The following is a 14,542-nucleotide window of genomic DNA, read 5'->3' as shown; positions in this document are numbered from 1 at the left end:
TCTGGCAGAAAATGCCCTGCAAGTTTTCTTAAAACCTTCAGATAAGTAGATTAGTCAACATTCTTTGGTAAAATATTTCATTATCTCAAATATACTTGGAAACATAGGGCATCCAAAAATATTGCTTCCACCTGAGCCTAAGTCTATTTCTCCTGTTGTGCTCTGATCAGACACAGAACACACCTGCTCATCAGCAGCCACGATTTCCTGTGAGTCCCTGACTTTGCTAGGAAGCACTCATCTGTACTTGGCTTTTTGGGGGTACATCTCAGTTCTGTGTCTTCCCTCTAAAGGTCCTTTACCCAAGGAGTAGTTCTTCCTTTGTTTCCCATCAAAGAGGCTGGAATACCTTTTATTTTACTTTAGGACTCCCAAGTCTGCCACGGGGACTCTACATTGTTACCAATAACTGTACAATGCCACACATTATGTGGTGGAGCATGCTCCTCTTTCTAAATTCCAGAATGTACAAGTGTCCACTATGCTTGGTGTCCAGGGGTTGTGATCCCATTCAGAACAGGTCTATTTATAAAATTTCAGAGTTAAGATCAACAATAAATACCATCTCCTTCAACTTTCCTGTTTATAAGTGCGGTGTTAGAGACCCCTGTGAACTTAAATTACTCTGTTCTCTCAAAGGAGTTTAGACTGTTGAGATTAAAATTCCTCTTTATTTTCAATTGCCTGAATTTCCATACCACCTGTTACTGAACTACTGATTTATACTTAGCTGTGACCCTGAAAAAAAATTGCTTCAATACATCTGTAAAGTGAGGTCTGTTTTATTTTGTAATAGTTTATGTTTTCTAGTCAATTTTATTTCTATCATATAAGTTTTGTCTACATATCTTTCATTGCTCAAAGTACTTTTGGATAATTTTTATCATAGTTGAAAAATATAGCATTCAATTTCGAGGAGCATCTGGATCTTATGCCATTTAATTCTCAACTTGAATCTCTCTGCAGTGTCTTCAACAGATAAATCATCCCAATTCTTTTTCTACATGATGAAACAGTTCTATTCAGAAAATTTTGTAAATTAAACATGGACCTTCCTCTACTTAGCAATAACTCATTCATCTTAGACTCAATGAAACTTTACGCCTGTGATGAAAGATACCTACTATGTGCTAAGAATCTGGAAGTCCATAATCTCCCTGTCAATGTATGCATTCTCTATTCTAAGTCCTGTAAAAGCGTAACAGAAGATCTGTGTAGTGCCCCGCTTCACTAAGATTGGGCTATCACTTTCCTTGTTTTTCCTTTGTCAGATCTTATTTTTTATTGTAGTTGGAGTGGACTTTTATAGTTGTCTATACAGATAGTTTAGACACATTTTATTTTGTAACATTATTTGCAGTTTCCCTCACGTAACAGCACTCGTGCCACTTCTCCCTCGGCTCCTCATTTCCCTTTGCCCATCTTCCCTGCCCCTTCCTGCCTCCTGCTGGGACCTTCTCTCAGCTGACTTCAGATCATGTAAGCTTTTGTGGCAATACAATCGCTCTGATTGTATTAACTATGATGTCACCTGAATCTCTGATTTTTTCCCCACAAGAATGCTTACTAATTTTTCTAAAATAAGAAGTACGCTTGCTTTAACATATATAGGTGTTTCTGTGATTACCTTTTGTTGCTTATAGGTGGGTAGAATGCTATTCTACACTTGGGGGAGTGGTTTAGATTTATGGTGGCAAGGGAGAATATTTCATATGCATTCCAATTAGATTTCATATTATTGGTAACAGCCCAAAATCTCAGCTGGATAGCATCTTTTGGGATCTTGGATTTGTCACATAATATACTTATTACCTCATTTGACTTAATGACATTGGAAAATTTAATGAGCACACCAACTATCTTTTCTACCAAGTCATTAATAAATCATCAAATAAAAAGGACTAAAGACACAGCCCATCAGGCTGTGAATTTCTCTCCACAAGTGGCTACTGAATGAATCCTGGTTTGAAATTCGGTCATTTTGCCAGTTGAAAATGTGCCTTCATAATTTGGCTATTCATCCAACATATATCCTTCAGGGTATTAATTATCAAGGTTATTTTCCAGTTGCCTTTATTTTTAAAAAGTATTCAATGTACATTTTTGTTTAACTTACACTGCTTAGAAACCACAGCATCTTTTATAGAAATCCATGGAAACTGGTGAGTGATTTACGTCAACTTAATATATAGCATTTGTGGCTTTTTCCTGTTCATTTTTGAAAAGTAGGGCACTGCCCCGCCCGCGCAACATCACTTCCTATTCACCTGGTTTTGCATGGCTCTTGGAAATCACCAATGGCTGACCCATCATCTTCCAGGTGGGTTGTCTTTGTACCAGTTATCTTTATGCTTTAAAACACAGCTAGTTCGGGGCAGGACACTTCAGTTAAAATTGAACATCTTTAAACTCTCTTCTACTCTCTCTTCAATTATCCTGGAATGAAAGACTCTGTGAAGCAATCCTTTATGTACAAAAGCCAAACCAAGGAAGAAAATATAATTTGGTCAACAATTTATTAAGCCCTTTTTTGGTTTGTTTTTCTTTACAATTACATATTTATCTTGATTTTTTTTGTTGTTAATCATTTTGGGGGCTGGCTTTAAAAAAACTTCGAATAATCCATCATTCATTTTATTAAGCACACTTGTACATATGTTGCCATCAACATTTCCAAGATATTTTCTTTCTACTTGAGCCCTTGGTCTCAGATCCTCTTTTTTTCCCCACCCTCCCTCTCCCCTTGTGTCTTATACTGTCTGTTGTCTCCCATTACCCACATTTCTGTTATTTGTCTCCCTGGGGGTGGGCTATACATCCAGCCTTGTGATGGGTTCCCACTTTTTTCCCTTCCCTCACCCACCCTCACCATCCCCCTACCCTCATGGTATCACTACTCCGACTACTGTTCCTGAGCGTTTTATTTTTCCTGAATTCCTTGTGTTAGAAGCTCTTATCTGTACCAATGTATGGACTCCAGTCTAGCCAAATTTGTAAGGTAGAACTAGGTCATGGTAGTGGTGGGGAGGAAGCATTCAGGATATAGAAGAATGATTTGTGTTTAATCGGTACTATACTGCACCCTGTTTGAATCGTCCCTTCCTTGTAACCCTTCTGTGCGGTGATATCCAATTGTCTACAGATGGGTTTGGATCTCCTTTTCAACCTCTATCTCTAACATCGATATGATTGTTTGTTTGCGATCTTTGATACTTGATGCCTGATCCTGTCGACACCTCATGATCACATAGGCTGATGAGCTTCTTCCATGTGGACTTATGTACTTCCCTGCTAGATTCTGCTTGTTTAACTTCAAGCCTTTAAGACCCCAGATCAGTGGTTCTCAACCTTCTTAATGCCGCAACCCTTTAATACAGTTTCTCATGTTTTGGTGACCCCCCCAACCATAAAATTATTTTTGTTGCTCTTCATAAATGTAAGTTTGCTACTGTTATCAATCATAACTTAAATATCTGATATGCAGGATGTATTATCATTGTTACAAATTAAATATAATTAAAGCTAAACACAATTAAAGCAGTAATTAATCACAAAATAATATGTAATTATATATTATGAAATATTTATGTGTTTTCTGATGGTCTTAGGTGACCCCTGTGAAAGGGTCATTTGACCCCCAAAGGGGTCTTGACCCACAGGATGAGAACCACTGCCCTAGATGCTTTATCTTTGGATGGAAATGTACCCATTTTGTCTTCAGCAATCGTGCCAGGATAGTGAGAATCACCGAGTGCCAGGTGACTCGAACAAATCGCTCTTGTGTTTAGAGAGGCCTAGAGTAGAGGCCAAAGTCCGTCTGCTATCTTAATACTTAACATATAAATATATGTACATTGGCCTCTATCCCTTTCGTTATAAATTATTATAGTGACCTATATACATGCCTATAGCTATACCTCTACAAAGAGCTTTTGCCTCCTACTTCTTTCATCTATTTCCTTTCACCTTCTTCCTGTCCCACTATCCATGCTCACCCTCCATTTGGCTCTCAGTAATCCCTCTCAGATACATTGCACTTGAACAAACCCCACCCAACAGTGTACACCCTCCTCACCATCAAGTTTAGATCTCGTGTTGTTCCCTTATCCCTGAGTTTGTTGAAAGATCATAAACTCTAATAATTCACCAAGAACTGCTCTTAATTTTTATTGACTTTGGTAGAAAATACGTTCTTACTTTTTAATCTCCTATTGTATAGGACATACTGTATCTTTAATAGCAGTTGTTTCAAAATGTAAAAAATTCAGGAACTAGAGCAACAATGTGTATTTTATTGGTGCTATACTGAATGCTGGTTGTCTTAATTTTTAAAGATTAATTCAGTCCTATTTCTATTACCTATTTGTCTAATTCTATTAGAAAAAACTATCTATTACATAGGCAATATCTCCCACATTTAAAAATAGTGAATTGGACTTTCCTTGAAATTGAGTGAATTGCTAAAAACCACACAACACTTCAGTGACATGAAAAGACATGCCCTCCAATCTAGTGCTTTCTTCACATCTTGCAACTATCTATATATCCCATTTTCCCCCTGTTATATATACTAAATTTCACTAATTTTTAGACACATGTATTAACATTAGTAATCTTATGGTAGGATAAACCTAGTATTGGTAAGTTAGTGATAGTAATCCCATATTTGAAAGTCTATTCTCTGTGGGTCTGTTTACTCTGGCAGAGTCTTGAAGCAGGAAGGCGCATCAATCTTGTATGTATTTAAACAATTAAAAAAAAAGTTTTCCTAACAGGCCACACCTCTGATTCTACCCCATGTCCTTGGTATCAGTATCTTTATAATGGTCTCATCACTTCTTCTATTATGCCATTTTTCTTTTTCATTAGCCAGTGTTACCTTGAATGAACTGGATCCAGAAATAAGCCATTTCTTCCTCTGTTCAGACATCCTCAGCAAGGCAAGTAAAGTATAGATAGAACCTTTGCTTTGAGTCAGATCAAGAAATTTAGCTCACTATTCCCACTGTAAAATGAAATGTATATAAATAAAAAATCTCTAGTTCCTGCCAGTATCAACTATTCCTCTGATGAAAATTACCTTTGTATCCTCACTGGAATTTTACCTTCAGGTTTGTAGATTATTTTTCTGGGTGTGTCTGAGGCAGGGTTTCAATCAGACAAGTGGAACTACTACACATGTATGGAATAAGGGTTTGTTATAAACAGCATGTCTATTCAAAGAAAATAAGGATCTGAAAGGGATAGCTGGAAGGTCAGAGAAGAGTTACTCACCAGCTCTCCTGAAACAAGGCAGGTCCTCCTGTGAGAGTGCGACTAAATAGGAAAAGATTGAGCAAGGCTCGATGCTTTTGATGTGCTGCTGATGGCGGGCCTGAGGGTTTGCTGTTGATCAGCAGAGCCAGTAATTGAGAGAAGAACTGGGCAGCAATTAGAGAGGAAGGTCAAACGGGAATCTGCTGCTATGTTTGCATCTATTTCTCACTGTAGTGATTGTCAAGACTAAAGGGTCTTGTTCACTGACTACTTCAAAATCATGTTCAAATTTTTCTCTTAGCCAAGTCTAGGCCAGAACCATACAGGGAATGGAATTTGGGGCCTGTGTTTCCAACTTAAATCACGTGGACAGAGTGCAAAGCCATCCAACTTGGACGTACCTTATTAAAATGGAGCACTACACGACTCTCTCTGATATCAACTCTGGTTTATTTAGTTTACATTTTAAATTTTATGTTCCCGTGTTATGTCATATGGCTAAACCTTAATCATTGTAAACTACAATTTATCAATGAAGGGAGGAAGAATTCAATGTAATTTGAAATACATTCTTGACCATATGCCAAATGCCTATATTTATATCTGTCTCCCTTAATTACTCTGCTTTATTCTGTACTTGAATTATTAATTCCTATGTTGGCTAAGTATTGGGCTGCTAACCACAAGGTCTGGAGGTCACACTCACCAGAGACTCAGCAGAAGAAACAGGAGGCAATCTAGTTCCTTAAAGCGGTACAGCCTCAGAATGCCCGTATAGGGTCATTATGGGCTGGAATCAATTCAATGCAGTGGGTTTAGGTGAAAAGAGCACAGGGATCTTCTTACAGGGTTTGTATAGCTTATTTTAAACTCTGGTAGAGTGAGTTCTCCCTCAACTATTGAATTGTCCTTGCTTTACTGGGTCATTACACAACTCTATGGGAGCTAAGCTTCTTTCATTTACATCACCAAATCACAGTTTTCAGGTTTGTTTTTCTCCATGTTGCATTTTTGTTTTATAGTCAGTTACTTTAGCTTTGATAAGTGAAGTGGAAACTTCACAATTGTTTACATTTTAGAAAAAATTATTTTCCCGAGTCTCATACAACTCTTATCACAATCCATCCATCCATCCCTGTGTCAGGCACCTTCGTACATAAGTTGCCATCATCATTTTCAAAACATTTTCTTGCTACTTGAACACTTAGTATTATTTCATTTTTCCTCCTCCTTTGTGAATTCTTGATAATCTATCTTTTTTTTTTCATGTCTTACACTGATTGCTGTTTCCCTTCACCCACTTTTCTGTTGTCGGTCCCCCTGGGAGGGGGTTATATGTCTATCATTGTGATTGGTTCCCCTTTTCTCTCCCACCTTCCCCTTCCCCTCTTTGTATCACTGCCCACATTGTTTACATTTTTCCCTTGCCATTAATTACTCCTGTGAATACATTAATTAATTATTGTAAAATATTCAACCTCTCCTTTTAATGCATAGAATTTGCCCCCTTGTCTTAATCTAGTTAAACACCTCTGCCAATTCTTTATGAGATTTATGCCATTTCAGGCCAAGAGACAACCATTCTGTGTGATATTCCATAATTCATAAAACGACTATACTTTTACAGTTGTCCATATTATTGCTTGCAAGTTCCTGCAATTAACAGTGATTGTTAAATTTGTAAGAATAATTGCAATGAGTTTTAAATATGTGGAAGGTAAATTGATTTAAAATTAGACTTAAAAATAGCATCCTCTGGTCCTTAGAAGCTTAAACGATGTTTAGATAAACAACATGTGCTCCTGAAACAGTTTGATGAAAGTGCTAACAATATATTTCTTCTTCATGATAAACATGATAAAGCATAAAACGAGTGTGGAAATTCAGAGATGATGTGCCCAAGTGATGAGAGATAAAAAAATAAGAATTTTAAAGTTTTTGTTAGGAGGAAAAGTAAGTATTACATTGAATCCTACACATGAATTGTGATGCATGCAATGTTATTTTGAATAGAAGAAAAGTAATAATAAGCAAATCAAAGTCAGATGATAATAAATGAATTAATTTGTCTGAATCAAAAGGAAATATCATTAAAAGCTTAATAAAGGGGAGCAGAAAGGATGGTATGGTAGCAGTGTAGTAGAACCAACAGTTGAGGTAAGGCCCTTTCTGCCCAAGTAGGTCATTGGTACTTTCAAGCTCTCCTCCAGTCTTCTCCCAGGCTTGTTCTATTTATGTGGATTCAAGCAGAGGTAAGCCTGATATGGCATACCTACAAAACTTGGGTCAAGTTTGGTCTTCAATCGCAAATATTCACACATATTAATTAATCTGTGCACATATGCCCCACCGACACATACATGGATACACACACACTCATGTTTAAGAATCAATTTTAAAAATCATTTCATTGTCTTGCTATTGGAATAAGGAAACAATTTATTTTATGTGTTTCTCATCATACGGACACCAAAGTATGACTCAAATCTTTGCCAGCATTCGTTAATAAAACAAAGTCTAACTTTATTTTAATGTACTGAATAATCTACTTCTGAAAGGCCACCGTCTGAAAATTCGGTGAAGCAGGTCTACTGTAGCACACAAGTGGACATGAGTCAGTATCAACTGTGTGGCAACTAAAAGCAACAGCCGCGAAAGAAAGAAGAATATTGTCTGATAGCATCATATTGCTTTTGTGACTCCATATTTATAAAGCCCATGAGAAATGGTAATTAAGAAAAGAAAGCCTTTATATAATATCATTGCTTTGCATTTGTGATTCCATATTTATGGGAAACCATGCAAAGGAAAGTCGCTGTATCAAAAATAACTGGCTGATATCCAACCACTTTAATACTTAAGTAGCATGTGACCAAGAACCTATTGTACTGGAGGACCAAGTCCAAGCTGCGTTGATAGCATTGGCAGGAAACAAGGCTCTGGAAAGCGATAGGATACCAGGTGAAATCTGTCAGCAAACTGACGAAGCACGAGAAGCTTTTCATTCATTTAAGTTGAGAAATTTGGAAGACCTTGTCAACCAATGTGGGAAAAGATACATATTTGTGTCTGTTTCAAAGAAAGTTGACCCAACAGAATGTAAAAATTATTGAACAATATTATCAGTGCCACATGCAAGGATAATTTTGTTGTAGATAATTTTTTAATGTTTACAGAAGAACACAGGGAACTTCCAGAAATTCAAGTCAGTTTCAGGAGATGACATGGAACGAGGCACAATATTGCTGCTATCACATGGATCCTGGTTGAAAGCAGAAAGAAATTCCTTGTGTTTTATTGACTATGCAAAGGGATTCATAACACATTGTGGATAAAATTTAGAAGAACGGGAATTCCAGAACACTCCATTGTGCTCATGCAGAGCATGTACATCAACCACGCAGCAGTCGTTTGAACAGAACAGGGGGATATTGTGTTTATTAACATCATAAAGGTCATGTGTCAGTGTTGTATTTTTTCAAAATTCTTAGTCAATCTGCATGTTGTGCAATAATCCAAGGAGCTGCAGGAGATGAAGAAAAGAGCAGCATTGGAGGAAGGCTCATTGACAGCCTACGCTGTACGGAAAACACCACCTTGCTTGCTGAAAGTAAGGCAGACTTAAAACACTTGCTGATGAGGATTAAGGACTACAGCCTTCAGAATGGATTACAACTCAAGGCAAAATCCTAACCCTCACAACTGGGCCAACAGACAACATGATGATAAACAGCAAAGATAAAAATTGACAAGGACTTCATTTTGTTTGGATCCTCAATCGATGCTCATGGAAACAGCATTCAAGAAATCAAATGGTGTATTGCATTGAGCTAATCTACAAAGTAAGACCTTATTAAAGTGTTGAAAAACAAAGATGTCATTTTTGAGGACTAAGGGGTGCCTGACCCAAGACATACATGATATTTTCAATTGCCTCATCTATATGTGAAAGTTACTTCAATAAGTAAGATTGAAGAAGAATTAAGGGACCCTGATGGTTTAGTAGGTTATGAGTTGGGCTGCTAACTACAGGGTTAGCAGTTCAAAACCAGCAGCAGTTGCTCTGTAGTAGAAAGATGAGGCTTTCTACTCCCATAAAGATTAAGTCTTCGAAACCCGCAGCAGCAATTCCAATCAGTCCAATAAGGAAGCCATGAATTGGAAACCCCTCAATGGCAGTGAGAAGAATTAATGTGTTTGAATTATGGTGCTGGGAAAATATTGCAAGTCCCGTGGACTGCTAGAACAAACAAGTCTTTCTTGGAAGAAGTATAGCCAGAGTGCTCCGTAGAAGTATGCCTTGCCTCATGTACTTGGGTTATGTTATCTGGAAAGACCAGTCCATGGAAAAGGACATCATTCTTGGTAAATAGAGGGTCAGCAACAAAGAGGACAGCTTTCCACAAGACAGACTGGTATGAAATTGCTGCAGTGATTGCGACCCGGGACTCAGGAGTGAACACGACACAGGACTGGGAAGGGTTTCGTTTTGATGCCAGGAGAAGGAAGCAGCTCAGACACTGCACGACGGCAAGAACAACAGGAGATTCATGAGGGTGAGAAGGGTCCACCAGATGAATTCTCAGACAATTCTCTTCTATAAAAGAAAAAATAAATCAGATCCGAATGATTACCTTAATTATAGCCAGTTACTTTACTTTAGCCAGTTGGCTATAGAAACATGCCCAGCATGGTACAATCATATGGCACCAGTAGTCAGTGAATCTTATGACAACAAGAAAAAACAATCCCAATAGTACACAGAGAGGATGTGCTCTCAGGCTCTGATTGACTGCAAGTGGTTTTGTCGGGGCTAAGTAAGGTTACAGCAAATAGGAAAAGAACATAGTCATCTATATGAACATGTGCACCTAACACACAGAGACACACACAAACATGTTTGCTACCGTGTGGTGAGTTCCCTTTATATTAACAACCTCTGGCTTGAGAGGATGCCGATGCGAAAGCAATGAGCAGAGGTGAAGTCCAGGAACAATCTGCATGATGGACTCATCACCAGAGGTAAAACAATCGTGAACTCAGCATCGTTGTTTGAGACAGAAATTAGCTTGCCTTGGCCATTGAAATTTCTGATATCTTTTATAAAAGAAGATTTATTTTTTGACCAAATTTACTTTATAATCTCTTACAGGATTTTCAATTTTAATCGACTATTTTTTAAATGTAATCAACTAATATTTTAAAATTTTAATCAAATAATACTTTTGAAGTATTGCCCTCCTTTGATTCAAAAAGAAATGATTTGTGAACAATAAACACAAATCATAGTTATTTAATGTGAAACATGAGGATAAAATTGGGCTTTTGAGTTATATCTGTAAACATTGTAGTAAGTATTTTACTTTTATGACTCGGGTTAATTTGATGCTAAAATATGAATATTAAAGAAGTAAAATAAAAATCTAAGTAATTAAAATTTTACATCTACCATAATCTCTAACTTTCTCCATCTGTGTAATACACATTAAGAAATGAGAGAGTAAAATATACTTTATAGGAAAAATCAGAAAATACATAAAATAACATCATTTAGAGCTATTTGAGTATTGCAATTATTTCACTTGAGCTTTAAACAATGAATACAGGCAAATATGGTCTGTTAGAAGCTAGATGCTTACAAATATATTGTGCGTAGTGGCCTCAGAATTGCGGTAAAAAACCCAAAACTTATTCCAATGAGGCAGAGATCTGACATGCTTCCAACCTGCGACCGTTTACCTAATTGTGATACCAGTTGTCTACACACTGTAGGCAGTTCCGTTGTCATGCACCGCTCCCCTAGTATGTTCAGTAATTTTCTGCAAAAGCCACAGAGAACTCCCAGGCTATACGCTAGATGATGGGGTTTATTACAGAAATAGCAGGCTGCAGTTCAGGTTCAGGAATTATCAGAATACAGTTCTTCCATTAGGGGAGCCTCTTCTCAGTCCATAGAGATAAGTCTCTTCGGCAGGAAGGCTCTTGACCAGCAGCCCTACTCAGGCAAGTGTTACAAAGCTTTTTTAGCCCCACCACTAAGTGACCAGAGCCAACCCACCTCACCAATAAGCTTCCTGCAAGAGACACTCTGCTTTCTTGTTCTGTTGTCTCAGAAGCCCACAGCTCTGACTCATGCTGATCTCATGTATCTCCTGCCTCTTCTACCACCATTTCTCCATGGCTGCTTCTAGCATCTCTTTCCATCTCTGGCATGACAGCTCTTTGTATGCTGGATCAAGAGACATTCTCTAAAAGGATTCTGGGTCTGAAGAGCAAGCTCCACTCCTGGTTCTTCTTCCTTAGCAGCCACGAGGTCCCCCTGCTGCCTCAGGTATGGCTCATGTCAAGCTACCACGATGGAAACATAGGACCAAGCCCCACACTAAACTCTCACTGCCATTGATTCCACTCCAGCTCACAGAAAACCTAAAGGAGACGAAGTAGAACGAGCTCCGTCAGTTTCTGAATGGTGATTCTGCAGAGAAGTATAGAACACCACTTTCTCCCGAGGAGCAGTCAGTGGTGTTGAACTGCTTACCTGCGGTTAACAGTCCAACACATGGCTCACTGTGCCCCCAGGCCTCCTACATTGGGTCCCATAAAGCTTATTGGCATAGTCCTATCCTTATCAGAGTGCCGTACGCTTTACTTAAATAATTAATGAATTATGCAGTCACTTTGGCCGGCCAGACACCCCTCATATTTGCATATTCCAACCTCGTTTGCATGGTTTAAATTAGGTAAAGCATGCATCAGGCTTGTGTATCTTTAGCATTTTTATTTTTTCTATGAGTGCTGGAAAAAAAGTCAGGAAAACTGAAATATACAAAGAAAAGTGCAGTATCAGAATTGGGGGAAGGTTTATTTAAAACCGGTGATTTGCTGATGACACAACTTTGCTGGCTGAAAAGCCAAGAGGCTTTGAAACACTTACTGGTGAGTTTAAAAAACACACACCTTCAGTGTGGGTTACAACCCCATGTAAAGAAAGCAACTGAACCAATAGGCAACATGATAACTGGCGAAAAGATTGAAGTTGTTAAGGATTTTCTTGAATCCACAATCAATGCTCATGGAAGTAGCTGTCAAGAAATCAAAGAAAGTATTGTGTCGGGAAAATCTGCTGCACAAGACCTCCTGCAAGTGGTAAAGAACAAAGATCTACTTTGAGGACTCAGGTCCACCTGACCCACACCACAGTATGTTCATTCTCATTACATGCCCGTGCAAACTGGACATTACAAAGGGAAGGCCAAAGAAGAATCCATGACTGAATGATGGTGTTGCTTAAGAATATTGACTATACCAAGGTCTTCCAGAAGGGATAGCTGGAATGCTTTGCAAAAACTACAATGGAGAGACCTCATCTCATGCACTTCCTGAAGAAGACCTCGTGCTTCGTGACGTGCAGGGTGAGCAAGAAGGAGAAAGCTCCTCAAGGAAATGAATTGACACAATGGCTGCACCAATGGGTGCAAACTCGGTGACAATTTGGAGGATGGCTCAAGACCCGGCAAGGGTTCATTATGCTACATATGAAGGTCACTGTCAGTCAGAACCAATTTGAGAACACCGGACAACTGAGACCATGCCCAGGCATTATGGGAATCAAAAGAGACTAGGTAAATGGCTGTTTTAAGTAACCCACTGCCCTGCAGCGCTTTACCCACAACACCACCAGCGCTTCTCCGTGCACTAGCGACACTCGTGCATGCAGAGCCAACACCATAGCGTTATAGAGCTGTCACATCATGCTCAAAACAGACAGAAGAATGCCTGGTCTGACTAGGACGGAGATAAAAGTAGGCCTTGGCACTGTTGTGCTTTGCTTGACGGCCGATTATAAAGGATATTCATTTACTTAATCGGCACAATTGAAGCATGTGCCCAAATCATCCATGTTATTATGTTAGGCAGTATTATCATTTCAATCATAGTGAAAACCACATAGTTGTGACATTGGAGGGGGTGCGGTAAATATGGCTGTATCCTCTCAAAATGAACAGTTAAAATAAAACACGACAGCCGCTTAACGGTGTTGATTTTGTGAGGTGGCATCAAACCGATCATGCGCCATAGGGTCCCCGGGTACGACAGAACAGACCCCTGCCCTGCCCGTGCCATCCTCACAAGCCTTGCCAAGCTCCAGCCCCTTGTTTCAGCCACTGCGTCCACCCCAGTCATGGGGGGGCTTCCTCTTTTTGCTTTGACCCTAGAAAGAAGGGAACTTCAAAAATGCTGTGGATGTTGAAGCTTTTATGCTGGCTATAACTGGAACTTAATTTTCCATAAACGCCACAGCATGTTAATTATTGCAACAGTTTATTGTTTAGCTCTCCATTTTGATTTATGTTAACTAAATCTCAAATGCAATCTAGTGAAAAAGAAGATCAGCACATAAATAAGTCCAGAGAGTTGTATTAAAGTAGATCCTGTCAACATATATTGATTGGAAAAATACATATTTTTAGGATACAATTATGTTTTGAAAACTTGATTGCTAATGCATTTCTGTATTTGTATCAGGGTCAGATGGGCAATTGTTTATGAGTAATCTGCAATCTCTTATAACCTCTTCCAACAAGTTTGATAGCATCTCTTTACGCTAGATACTTTGCCATTTCAAATGTTTCTTCTCCCCAGTAGTTTTTCCATAAGAGCAATGTGGTACATTTTGTCAATTTTGCACTTGTTTTCAAAACCCTCCTTTTTTTAGTAGAGAGCTTGCAATTAACCCACTTCTCCCTATTCAGAAACATCTTTGTGATAACAGCTTTTCTGGCAGAGCTTTTGTTAGGCAGATTTTAAAATCAAAAGCCCATAAAGTCTGGCGAAAAAAATCTAGTCTTATTAAAGTTCAAGGTCATTCCCTTTATGGTTACAGAGGTTTTCTTTGTTGGGTTAATGGCCAAGTCACTTTCCACATTAGAAGAATATTTATAATAATAATAATACAAAAAATCTGGCAAACACTATACCTGTTTAACAAAAGTTAAGAAAAAGGCTGAGATTTTAGTTCTTCCAATGAATTGAGAGGGAAGAGATTTTCTGCTCCCTTTGCCACTTTGAGGCTTGGTTGTAGGAAGGGTTGAGACTTGTGTACACGGCGTCCCAGACTCATTCACTATGCAGCCAGGCCTGGCCAGCGATCCAGCTGCATGAAAGAGCTTAGTTGTCAAAGGGCATGGTAATTCCCTCCATCTGCCTTTTCTTTCTTCTAAGGAAAAATCTTCACCTGGTGTTTTTGATTCATGTGTTCTAATTATGATGGCCGCCATCAGCAGCC

Source organism: Tenrec ecaudatus, chromosome 8 (genome assembly GCF_050624435.1).
Source record: "Tenrec ecaudatus isolate mTenEca1 chromosome 8, mTenEca1.hap1, whole genome shotgun sequence".
Lineage (NCBI taxonomy): Eukaryota > Metazoa > Chordata > Mammalia > Afrosoricida > Tenrecidae > Tenrec > Tenrec ecaudatus.
The sequence above is the reverse complement of the archived record's forward strand: the minus strand, read 5'-3'. Positions refer to the sequence as shown.